A 14,584-nucleotide genomic window follows, 5' to 3' on the forward strand; every position below is an offset into this window, starting at 1 on the left:
TATATATATATATATATATATACAAAAATGTAACATGCTACATATTAACAAATACATATAAAGATACATACCAAAATACAAATATACTTATACACATACATAAACAATAATATATACTATAATATATAAGTAAATACATACATATTCTATAATATACAGATGATTACACATTAGCTAGTGAAAGCAAGTGTTTCTTTAAAATACATATATAATAACTAGCTGACCTGGCAAACGTTTCTTTGCCATATATGTTATTAAGCCGCTTAATCCCCCCCCCCCCCCCCTTATAACTTAAGGATATGAAAATAGATGTTGGCCGATTCTCAGACCTACCCGATATGCCCACAAAATTTTATTAAAATTGGTCGAGCCGTTTCGGAGGAGTTCAATGTTTAACACCATGACACGAGAATTTTATATATTAAATTTGACAAACATTTGTATGACTCATATAAACAAACAATATCAGTCATTTACGGATTAAAAGCGACAAATATTCAATACTGAAATGTATGTAAATTCCATTTATTTAATTTGATTTTTTTAGATTTCTATAGAACATGTAAGATACGCGAATCTCCCATAGATGGCGCTGTAAAATGTCGGAATCGAGACGGAAGACATTTTGAAAGAGAAAGCCGCAATAGTATTGTGAATCAGAATTTTATAAACAAATATCTAAAAGGGAAATTGGTGAATTAATTAAAAGACAAATTAATTATTTAAATAAAAGACTAATTTTTTTTAATGTTATTTAAGTACGACTGTGTGATGTGATTTAGATAACAGCTTAGTACAATATTTTAATTCTATGAAAACATTGTTTTTCAAAACAACAAGTTCAATATTTGCCTCATATTTATGTAAAAACTTATAAATATATTGAGATGCAATCGTGTCCCAATGTTTTTAATTTAGACACAATATACTCACACGACTTATTCCCTAATTTCGACCAAGTGCCTATAGACTTCATCCTTCCTTTCAGCTTACTTGATCTCCTTGAGTTTGTAGCGCTCTGAAAATATTTATGATTATGATAAAACTATTTAAAGAACACATTGAATTTTTTACAAAAACATATATGTACTGTAAAGAGTACAATTTCGCGAGAACGAATTAAGAGACCATTAACGTCTCAGATATCGAGTTTTAAGAGATATAGGAGGTTAATTTTTGAATACTTTTTTTGGTAATTGTTATTTAGTAATTTTTGTTTGTAAATCTTGACCCAAAGGTTGAGAATGAGTCAAAACCCGCTGTATAACTTTTAAAAAATATCACGCATAAAATGAAACGCTACATTAATACCATGACAGAATTTGCTGTTTTGGAAGATAATATAAGAATTTCGAGAAATTAGTCACCAATATATCATTCCACAGCGTGGCAGAATAAGATTTAATCTCGTCCTTTAATAAATGGATCTTTTGTCCTAGTAAGACCAACAGGCTGTCACGACAAAATAAAACCTTCTTACCGTATCCTCGATATTCATCACATATTCAGTAATACTCTTCGTGTAGTCCGCGAGAACGTTGTTCAACTTTTCACAAGTCGCTTCGATATCCTGAAAGAAATATAAATACACTTATTTTATTTTATGCTAACCCTAATCTCTTTATGGTCCCCAGCAGGCTCTGGCCACTTTACTGCCCATAATAACACTACTCTACTTGGGAGTAGTTTTATTTAGCTGTGATCTTGTCTAAGATTGACGTGCTTCCCCATGTGTGCTGCTTCGAGATATTACCTGCTGTACCCTACCTCAATAGAAGCTCAAATATCATCATCATCATCATTTCAGTCTATCGCAGTCCACTGCTGGACATAGGCTTCCACAAGTTCCGCTGGGCAGGCGGGTTGGTGACCGCAGGGTTGGCTTTGTCGCACCGAAGACGCTGAAAGCCAGCAGTTGGATGGTTATCCCACCACCGGTCGGCTTTTTAAGTTCCAAGGTGGTAGCGGAACTGTGTTATCCCTTAGTCGCCTCTTACGACACCCACAGGAAGAGAGGGGGTGGCTATATTCTTTAGTACCGTAGCCACACAGTACGAGGTAATAATAAAAAAGAAATATATGGACAAAATATGTACTTTCACAACTCTTATAATAACTTTAATTTCTTTTTCTGTGGCAAGGAAGAAGTACAGTCAGTACCTGACTATAAGTACCCTAAAGTTTTTCAGATTAGCTGCTCCGAAAATTCGACCCACATATTTCCTTTTATGCCCTGTCAACAATATAGTAGATAAACTTACATCGGTCAGTAGATCTTTAATCGTGTGTGATAAAATGTTCATGGCATCGGTTGTCAGTTGTGTGAGAGTACGCAGAGTATCACTAGTGGACAAACACACCGATTGACTCGTTGATTTGAGAAACGTCTGTAAATTTGATAATTTTGCTATTTAGTCGCTGACATGAAATAATAATTAAAAACATAGAAAAATATACTGCATAGACTACATTGCTGAAAAAGCAATTTCTATAAGAAAATAATGTGGTCATAAGACGCGGCACAGTAGCAGCGAAAAACGATCTCACGCTGAGTGACACACACACAGACACAGACATAGGCACGGGTACGAACGGGCACAGGAATAGACACAGACACGACACAGACACGACACAGGCACGACACAGACACGACACAGACACGACACAGACACAGACACAGACACGACACAGACACAGACACGACACAGACACAGACACAGACATGACAGAGACACAGACACGACACAGACACGACACAGACACAGACAACACAGACACAGACACGACACAGACACAGACAACACAGACACAGACACGACACAGACACAGACACGACACAGACACAGACACGACACAGACACGACACAGACACAGACACGACACAGACACAGACACGACACAGACACGACACAGACACAGACACGACACAGACACAGACACGACACAGACACAGACACGACACAGACACAGACACAGACACAGACACAGACACAGACACAGACACAGACACAGACACGACACACACAGACACGACACAGACACAGACACGACACAGACACAGACACAGACACAGACACGACACAGACACAGACACGACACAGACACAGACACGACACAGACACGACACAGACACAGACACGACACAGACACAGACACGACACACACAGACACGACACAGACACGACACAGACACAGACACGACACAGACACGACACAGACACGACACAGACACAGACACGACACAGACACAGACACGTCACAGACACAGACACGACACAGACACGACACAGACACAGACACGACACAGACACAGACACGACACAGACACAGACACGACACAGACACAGACACGACACAGACACGACACAGACACGACACAGACACAGACACAGACACGACACAGACACAGACACGACACAGACACAGACACGACACAGACACAGACACAGCACAGACACAACACAGACACACACATACCTGAGCCGCAGCGAGCAGGTTGTGCAGCAGCGAGCAGCTCCGCGCGCCCTGCGCGAGTGACGCTCACACTGTGTGAGAGACACAGACACAGCACAGACACAACACAGACACAGCACAGACACAACACAGACACAGCACAGACACAACACAGACACAGCACAGACACAACACAGACACAGCACAGACACAACACAGACACAGCACAGACACAACACAGACACACACATACCTGAGCCGCAGCGAGCAGGTTGTGCAGCAGCGAGCAGCTCCGCGCGCCCTGCGCGAGTGACGCTCACACTGTGTGAGAGACACAGACACAGCACACACACGACACAGACACACACATACCTGAGCCGCAGCGAGCAGGTTGTGCAGCAGCGAGCAGCTGCGCGCGCCCTGCGCGAGTGACGCTCACACTGTGTGAGAGACACAGACACAGCACAGACACAACACAGACACAGCACAGACACAACACAGACACAGCACAGACACAACACAGACACAGCACAGACACAACACAGACACACACATACCTGAGCCGCAGCGAGCAGGTTGTGCAGCAGCGAGCAGCTCCGCGCGCCCTGCGCGAGTGACGCTCACACTGTGTGAGAGACACAGACACAGCACACACACGACACAGACACAGCACAGACACAACACAGACACACACATACCTGAGCCGCAGCGAGCAGGTTGTGCAGCAGCGAGCAGCTCCGCGCGCCCTGCGCGAGTGACGCTCACACTGTGTGAGAGACACAGACACAGCACAGACACGACACAGACACACACATACCTGAGCCGCAGCGAGCAGGTTGTGCAGCAGCGAGCAGCTCCGCGCGCCCTGCGCGAGTGACGCTCACACTGTGTGAGAGACACAGACACAGCACACACACGACACAGACACAGCACAGACACAACACAGACACAGCACAGACACAACACAGACACACACATACCTGAGCCGCAGCGAGCAGGTTGTGCAGCAGCGAGCAGCTCCGCGCGCCCTGCGCGAGTGACGCTCACACTGTGTGAGAGACACAGACACAGCACACACACGACACAGACACAGCACAGACACAACACAGACACACACATACCTGAGCCGCAGCGAGCAGGTTGTGCAGCAGCGAGCAGCTCCGCGCGCCCTGCGCGAGTGACGCTCACACTGTGTGAGAGACACAGACACAGCACAGACACGACACAGACACACACATACCTGAGCCGCAGCGAGCAGGTTGTGCAGCAGCGAGCAGCTCCGCGCGCCCTGCGCGAGTGACGCTCACACTGTGTGAGAGACACAGACACAGCACACACACGACACAGACACAGCACAGACACAACACAGACACACACATACCTGAGCCGCAGCGAGCAGGTTGTGCAGCAGCGAGCAGCTCCGCGCGCCCTGCGCGAGTGACGCTCACACTGTGTGAGAGACACAGACACAGCACAGACACAACACAAACACAGCACAGACACAACACAGACACAGCACAGACACAACACAGACACAGCACAGACACAACACAGACACACACATACCTGAGCCGCAGCGAGCAGGTTGTGCAGCAGCGAGCAGCTCCGCGCGCCCTGCGCGAGTGACGCTCACACTGTGTGAGAGACACAGACACAGCACACACACGACACAGACACAGCACAGACACAACACAGACACACACATACCTGAGCCGCAGCGAGCAGGTTGTGCAGCAGCGAGCAGCTCCGCGCGCCCTGCGCGAGTGACGCTCACACTGTGTGAGAGACACAGACACAGCACAGACACAACACAGACACAGCACAGACAAAACACAGACACAGCACAGACACAACACAGACACAGCACAGACACAACACAGACACACACATACCTGAGCCGCAGCGAGCAGGTTGTGCAGCAGCGAGCAGCTCCGCGCGCCCTGCGCGAGTGACGCTCACACTGTGTGAGAGACACAGACACAGCACAGACACAACACAAACACAGCACAGACACAACACAGACACAGCACAGACACAACACAGACACAGCACAGACACAACACAGACACACACATACCTGAGCCGCAGCGAGCAGGTTGTGCAGCAGCGAGCAGCTCCGCGCGCCCTGCGCGAGTGACGCTCACACTGTGTGAGAGACACAGACACAGCACACACACGACACAGACACAGCACAGACACAACACAGACACACACATACCTGAGCCGCAGCGAGCAGGTTGTGCAGCAGCGAGCAGCTCCGCGCGCCCTGCGCGAGTGACGCTCACACTGTGTGAGAGACACAGACACAGCACAGACACGACACAGACACACACATACCTGAGCCGCAGCGAGCAGGTTGTGCAGCAGCGAGCAGCTCCGCGCGCCCTGCGCGAGTGACGCTCACACTGTGTGAGAGACACAGACACAGCACAGACACAACACAGACACAGCACAGACACAACACAGACACACACATACCTGAGCCGCAGCGAGCAGGTTGTGCAGCAGCGAGCAGCTCCGCGCGCCCTGCGCGAGTGACGCTCACACTGTGTGAGAGACACAGACACAGCACAGACACAACACAGACACAGCACAGACACAACACAGACACACACATACCTGAGCCGCAGCGAGCAGGTTGTGCAGCAGCGAGCAGCTCCGCGCGCCCTGCGCGAGTGACGCTCACACTGTGTGAGAGACACAGACACAGCACAGACACAACACAGACACAGCACAGACACAACACAGACACACACATACCTGAGCCGCAGCGAGCAGGTTGTGCAGCAGCGAGCAGCTCCGCGCGCCCTGCGCCTGCGCGTGCACGTGTCGCCCCAGCGGCGGCGCGCGCGAGTGTCGCTCTAACTCTACCAACTGGGGGCATTCATATATGGCTTAATTGTTTGTTACAGTCAGCTGTAGGGTGTTTAAACGTCATTAAGATGTAGTATTCAGTTCGACAGAGGCAACCAGTTGACACAATGGCTATGCAACTGACTTGTTCTGATGAACTGATTCTGTTAATGACAAATGTTTGATGACAAATGTCAAGTAGTTTAATGCCTGTGTTTTTGATAATATCAAATACACATATAAATCTTTCACATATAAATTTTTATAATTTTTTTTAATAAAAGGCAGGAATCAAACCAACAATGCAAGGGTCATTGCTCACCATACCAGCAGGCAAGTCAAATAAATACCAAGTAACACTATTCTCGTCACCTGTCTTTGTAGGGGGTAGGCGTGAACTCGACTGAATCTAGCAACAAACTCTGTTGAAAACTTCATCATTTTCGGTACTTCTGCTGGATCTACGATTCTGAAGTCTTGCCTTTCTAAAAATTCACTGAAAACATTATTATGGTTTCATAAAATAGTAATTTAAAATTATTATTTTTTTGCCTGATGGTAAGCAGATACCATAGATTATAGACGCCTGCAATACAAGCAACACAAGCGCTTTACCAAGTTTACTCCAGATCCTCTATGAACCAAGAAATAAATGAAACGTAATGACATAGTAACAACACTATTACTATGTCATTACGTTTCATTTATTTCTACTATTTTACGCACGCACGCACATACGCACACACACACATATAGGCACGCACACACATACACAAACACGCACACACATACACCGACACGCATACACACACGCACACACACAAACGCACACGCAAACACACAAACGCAAGCGACAAGTAACTATTTTACGCACGCACACACATACGCACACACACACATATAGGCACGCACACACATACACAAACACGCAAACATACACAGACACGCATACACACACGCATACACACACGCACACACATACACAAACGCACACGCACACACATACACAAACGCACACGCAAACACACAAACGCACGCGCTCGCGAATGCGCACGTGCTCGCGCATACACGCGCACTCACGCACAAGCATACACAACTTTTTCTTATACTTTTAAATTTTAAATAATCACTTACATGATACTAAGGAACTCCTCATTAATTTTGCTTTTCAGTTCTTTAACTTTAGCATTGTAAATACTATTCTCTATCAAATCAGTTACATTCTCAACTGATGATTTATCTGCAAAATAAAATATAAGAGATTTTAATTTTTTAGTCTGTAATACTCGGCATTGGGCAAATATACCTTGGCAAAACAGATTAAAAATTAATAAATTTCAATGCTATGATTTGTATTAATAAAATTTTCACAGTATCTCTGGAGATGAGCGGGTTACCTAAACTTTTCTTTCTCCATCAAATGCCATATATACTTCCAACTAGCATATTCAAATACAACTGTTCTAATGCTGATTTCAATCCGCAAGTAATACACTGCTTTAATTATATATATATATATATATATATAAACTAGATGTCCAGGTACTTATATTTTTCTACCATATGGATAGGGACACCATTATCAACTAGGAGTTAAAAAATTGCCCACCACCTATTCTCAGACATTCAAATACACAAAAATATGCATATATATATATATATAAATCAGTAAAGGCATATATTTATTAGAAATTAATATTACACACACGCTTAATAAATATTTTTAGAACATATTTTAAATACTAACTAGACATTTTATCAGGACTGTGTGGTTTAGAAGAGGGTTGTGTGTCTTCAACATGATTCTCACGAACAGTACAAGGACTTCCTACTGAATCATTTAATAATTCTTCTTCTGGACCTGAAAAAATATGCCATTTGTTTTTTGAAGTAAAACCTGTTTTAGGCACCCTTGACTTGGGGAGTAAGCTGGTGAATTCATAACGAGACCGTTACGAATAGTGTGATCGAGCGAGGCGAACGGAAGTTAAAAGTGAGATAGAGGTTAGTGAAGATAGTATGTTTCGTACTTTAGTGCAGGGGCAATTAAAGAAGATTTACTTCAGTCTTCAGTCGTGTCGTCTAAAGCACTCTCGTTTTTTATTTTTGTCTTATTTTTATATAATTTAGCAAATTATAACTTAATTCCAATATTTGCTTTTACTTATATACTAAGAGCTATTTACTTTTAATTGGTTTAAATATATTTATTACCATAAGAAAATTACATTTAATTTAAAATAAGAATTAAAACATTAAAATAAAATTACACAAAAATAAAGCTTCCTTAGCAATAGGAGATGAATGTATAACTTTTTTAATATAAAAATTCTCAAGAAAATATTTAATAATAAACTGCAAAAACCATACAGTATAATGAAAACCAAAAATAATGAATAATCAACTATTAAGAAGTCAACATTTGAATTACCAGAAAGATCATCCTCTTTATCATCATCAAATATGTTCAGCATATCACAGTCATTTTCATCAACAAATGTCACCACGTGCTGATTATTAGCCATCGGTTGTGGAACTTCTTCTTCTTGTCGTTTCTCAGCCTATGAATGTAAAATGTTTGTGACTATTAAAGTGAAACTTTTATTCCATCACCTCAAAGTTTTTCGTTCATCTATCGCATGTCGCAAGTATTTCACGGTATTTGTGTTTTTTTTTAATTTATTTATTTAATATTCGGTAAATCAACAACACAAATAACAATACATAGCAATTGAACTAAATAACATTTGGCTAATGATAGGTCTTACACATACATCATCACATATAAGAAGTTTTGATCTGTGTATTAGTGTAAATGTTTTTGTTCACTATAGTTTCACTTACAATGTAGTTTCATAAAACCTGGTGAACATGATCAAATGTATACCTTTTTTCTACTATCACAAAAGTCCTTTGTTTTATTCGTTTATATAGGACTAGGATGACATACAAAAAGCAGTTCTCATACCTATGGTAGTATCATGAAGTGCACTACAAGTACATTGCCCCTACCCACTCTACGATCCTAAATATCTAATGCTAATGCTTCGACCTGTAATATTCCAGTGCCGGGCATAGGCCTCTTTCGCTATGTAGGAGAAGGACGCTGCTCCACTGCGGGTTGGCGGATTAATAAATATGTATCTAAATGTAGTTCAATTATAATTTATAGTAATTATATGGGCAAGGCGGGGCTTTTGCTCCACCTGACTCGAAGGTAAAAATATATATTTTATTTATTTTATACTTTATTGTACGCCACAAATATATTACAAAAAAAAAAGCATAAATATTGTTAGACAGTGAAGTACAATGGGCGGACTTATGGCTAATTAGCAATTTCTTCCAGACAACCTAGACATAAAAAGGAAACTTATTATATAAATTAGGAAGGTGGTGTAGATATTTTATATTTTTGATAAGAAAATTTTAGGCAGAGCTAACCGAAATTTTGCAAGCTATTATTATATATTGTAGTGTGAAAATTGAAAGTAAATGAAAATTGAAAGTAAATGAAAATTACTTTAAAATTATTTTATTCTGGATACACTTGTATTATTAAATTCTGGGTACGGCCATGTTTGTGTTAGTCATCATTACATAGAATAAAACAAAGTCGCTTCCCATTGTCTGTATGCTTAGATCTTTAAAACTACGCAACGGATTTTGATACGGTTTTCTTTAGTAAATAGTGATTCTAGAGGAAGGTTTATATGTATTATACATGCACAATACAGTACAGGAACACTGAGTTTTTGCAACTGTGTGAAGCCGGGGCGGGTCGCTAGTTTTTTATAAAATAAATTCTGACATCAGTTTTATACTGTACACAAATAAGATTACCTCAACTTCTTCTTCCACTATTTCTTGTTTCATTTTCTGCAGTTCTAAATCTAGGAGTTCTTTTATACATGCCTCAGGTAGCTGATTTATGAATTGATATGGATCATCTGTAATAATAGACATAATTAACATATTAATTATATTAAATCGGCTCAATTACTGTCATCAGAAAAGACAAATAAAGTCCTAGGCCAGCAGTGGTAAGCAGACAGGCCTTTATTGTACCTAAAATGCAGTAAAGAATAAAATGAAAAATTCTTGAAAATAGAAATACTTAAATGTTTGTGTAAGTATATTTTAAACTTATAAATAAACGCTATTTAAGGTCTGTTAATCACAAAGTTATCTATTGTTTTAAAATTATGTTATAACACTAAAGAAATTACGATATCGTCAAAAAAAAATCCATCCGACCGACCGAAATAGACCGAAAATTGGTGTAAGATTGCCGATAGAGGCTGGATGAGTACTACGAAAAATTACAGAGGCCTATGTCCAGCAGTGAACTGCGATAGGCTGAACTGAACTGATTAAAAATAAATTTCTTAGTTTACTGTAAGTACCTTGACTAATATTGTGTACAATGTCTTCCTCTTTAATGAACTCTTCCCAGATTTTTTGCTCCTGCTGTTTGAGACGCTCTCGTCTGGTTATTTTCCATGTTCTCTCTAATTCCTCACTTTCAACGTACTAGAAATTAAAAACAGGAATATTTTATAAAAACTCTTTTTTGACAAGACCTTTTTAGACTAGTTATTGCTAAAAGAAAACTTACTTTCAAGTCTATAACATCGACATTCGTTTCTGGCATAAAAGAGAATCCCCTGACGCAAGTTTCCATTTTTATCTAATATAAATAAAGAATTCGATAATTTCAATAACAATTCTATTTTATTTTTTTGTATAATATTACTAAATAAGCGTTATAATCATTTGCCGCAGCTGTATCGAAATTTAAAACTATTTTTTATTGACGGAATGCCCGTAGCCAGGAAGTAAACAAAAATAAGCGGTTTCGTGTACTAAGCGTAATTTGTTTTCGATGCTCATTTTGTATTTAAGCAAGTAATTTTCTTACTTACACAAACTATTTTAAGTCATTTTATTAAAGTGATTAAAATTTAACGAGAACAGTCTCTATTTATTTCATTTCATTTAATGAAGTGTAGTTGCTTCGTTCATCAATTTATTTTAATATAAATATCCGAACGCTTAATCACGTTGCTAGGCAACCGTAAAACAACAATAATGACATACAAAAAAGCGATGAAAACTTTTATAACGATTATTATCAAGAAAAATATTCGTTTGGTACGAATCGAGAAATTACAAAACAATGCACAGAAATTGACAAAATGATAAAATAATATTTAATACTAATATTTGTTGTTTAACAATATTTGCTAAATAACGATTGTTATTATTAATCGCTCGCTAAATATAGATGAGGCATTGATTATTATCTTTAATGATATAACCACGGATATAATATTGGACGCAACTCGTTTTTAATTTTCGACATGCTGTGCAGCATTCGGCCGTTAGCCGGCATGGGGGCACCTATGCCTAAAACGAATCCTCCTACTCGACACTTTCCTCAGTGGAGCCGTACAGCTATTCTAACTATAACGACTGGTACCGAAGATAATGATTGTGAGGTATATATATATATTTTTTTTATCGTTTCAATTTTCATATAAAAATGTAGATTTTCATATAATTTATAAAAGTATATCCGTGAAATTTAAAAAATTAAAATGGTGATTATTATTATTTATTGGAAACCAGTAGGTAGGTAGGTATATCAAAAAACAAAACGATTGATAATGTTTCTATTATTTTTGAAGGAATAAAGTCGTTTCAATCATGCATTCAAGGGTGCGAAAAATTGTATGTCGTTTCGATAAAATCAACAACATTTCCTTTGCAAAGTGTACACATAGCTTGTAGTAACGACTGTACTATACTATTAAACGGCCTTACTAAGTAAGGTCATGTCCTAGAATGTAACGTGACAACCTCGAAATTTTCATATCCTAAAAGGACACTGCTATTAAATATATGTTTAAAAATTTCTCGAAAAATCAATAATAATATTTTACAGTACAACACTCTTAACGTCTTAACAGTACAAACGTTATTCCTTTAGAAAAAAAGTCGAAACTATGTCTGTTACATACATCAAACTATAGTGAAGCGGCGTGGCGGATTAAGCTCCAATCTAACTAAACTTAGCAAAGCGACGTTCAGAGACCGATTAAGTTCAGTTTCGTCTACTAGATCAAACGAACGAACTTTTTATCTATTTTAATATTAGTAAAGATAACTGTATACAATTAGAGTTTTATATCAAAATATTACTGTCATATATGACGAAGCATCAGCGCAACGGTTACAGCGCTGTTACGCTTACGGTTGCCGGTTTGATCTCCGCCCATGCCATACATTTGTACTGCCATACATTGCCTTGTTTGCCTTGGTCTGGGCGTTTGTGCTTGTGTATTGTGTGTTTCCGAAACAGCATCTCAATCACAGAAGATCACAGAAGTGAATCCTGGGAACGTTGAGTGAGGCGTTATTTTTACTGTATACCAAAGATCAACATATACAGAGTAATCCATGAAAATAACGATGTACCTACAAATGCGACCTTATCGCTGAAGAGCAATTTCTTCCATATATATGTCAAATTATATAATTAAAATAAAATTTCGTCTTCAAAATAAAATAAAAAAGTTCAATAATATTGTGTTTGCTCGCAAACGAAAAAAACCGACTTCAATTACATCGACAAGTAATACCACCTAAGTCGCACTAGTCGCCACTACATTTTTCGAAGTTTGCGCTCGATTTTTCTGGGATGCCATCATCAGATTCTGGTTTCCTTACCACTGTACCACTCGTGGGATATTTATTTTCCAAAAAAAAAACCGCCAACCCGCATTGGAGCAACGTGGTTAAGCTCTGATCCTTCACCTACATGGGGAAAGAGGTCTATTGAGGCCGGCTTGAGGCCCAGCTGTGGGACGTTACAGGCTGAAGCGAATGAATAAAAGAATCATCACAATCGGTTCATAAACGACGAAGTTATCAGCAAACACATAAAAAATATATATACGGTCGATTTGAGAAACCTCCTCCTTTTTTCAAGTCGGTAAAAAAACAAATAGCTTTTATACCTAACTCAAACGATGACGTCGCGAAGCACGTTGTGAACAGAAGCTGCAATTACGTACAACTGCTTGTCCTAGTGACATTTAGATGTTATCGCTGTTTTTTCGTTTCGTCAATAAAAATAAATTCTATGTCGACTTTGATCATTGTGTTTTACCGGTCATGAAAAGGCTGATTTTATTTCTTTATTTTTATACTTTATTGTACACCAAAAGTAAATTACAAACAAAGCTTAATGATAGTTACAGGCTGAAATACAATGGGCCTACTATGGTTAATTGGCCATTTCTTCCAGACAACCCAGTTATAAAACGGAAGCTTATTATCGAAATAACTTACGATTAAAAACTAATCTCTATTCTCTATATAAATAAAAATGAATGTTGCTAAGCGCATAACTCGAGAATGGCTCGACTCTCGTGATAGGCCCACGGAAGGTTTTAATACTAAAAAAATTAATAAAATATATATATATGAAAATTTATTAACTTTTGACAGAACGAAGTCTGTCCGGGCAGCCAATATTAAAATTGTACCTGTTTACGATATTTTCCGGTATACAAATAAATATAATAATTATTTATAAGTACAAATTTATAATTAAGAATAATCCAGTCAGACGACGAAATCTTGAGATCGGTCAGGTGACGTTCCCTGGGAGAGGTTTACGCCCAAGTGGACTGTGCCTAATACGCTGATTAAAATATAATAATTTTTTCAATTCTTGAATCTGAAATTTGGATGTATTTGTTATAACGTGAAATGTATCTACCTATAAGTAAACGAAACTTAATTAATAACTTAATTCTTTCTATTTTTTAAGTATTTTACTAAATATTTATAAAGTAAAAGTATTATAATATTAATTAAATATCAATTAAATTAACTTAATAGTTAATAAAACCCGTGGAAAAGTCAAGCTGTATTTTATTTAATAATTAAATTAAATCAATATTCGAAAACAGTTTCTTAAAATGAAAATCCTAGAGTTATAATAAAGGTTAATAAATCAAAATATAACAGCAAAATACCGAGACGAACCTAGGTCATACGATGGAACAAATTAAGGCATAATCTCTCGATGACAAGCCATAGAATATCAATGCTGTTGGCACCGCGCCACAGTTGGTTAGACAGAATCCCGTGAGTCAGCGTTACGCGAGACCGGTGCGCGGCGGCGCGATCGATAGCCTGCACTCCCTCCCCTCGAGCCCTCACGTTCATGCACCTGTCTCTACGACAGCACCGCCATACACTGAGA

The sequence above is a fragment of the Melitaea cinxia genome, chromosome 9 (assembly GCF_905220565.1).
Source record: "Melitaea cinxia chromosome 9, ilMelCinx1.1, whole genome shotgun sequence".
Classification (NCBI taxonomy): Eukaryota; Metazoa; Arthropoda; class Insecta; order Lepidoptera; family Nymphalidae; genus Melitaea; species Melitaea cinxia.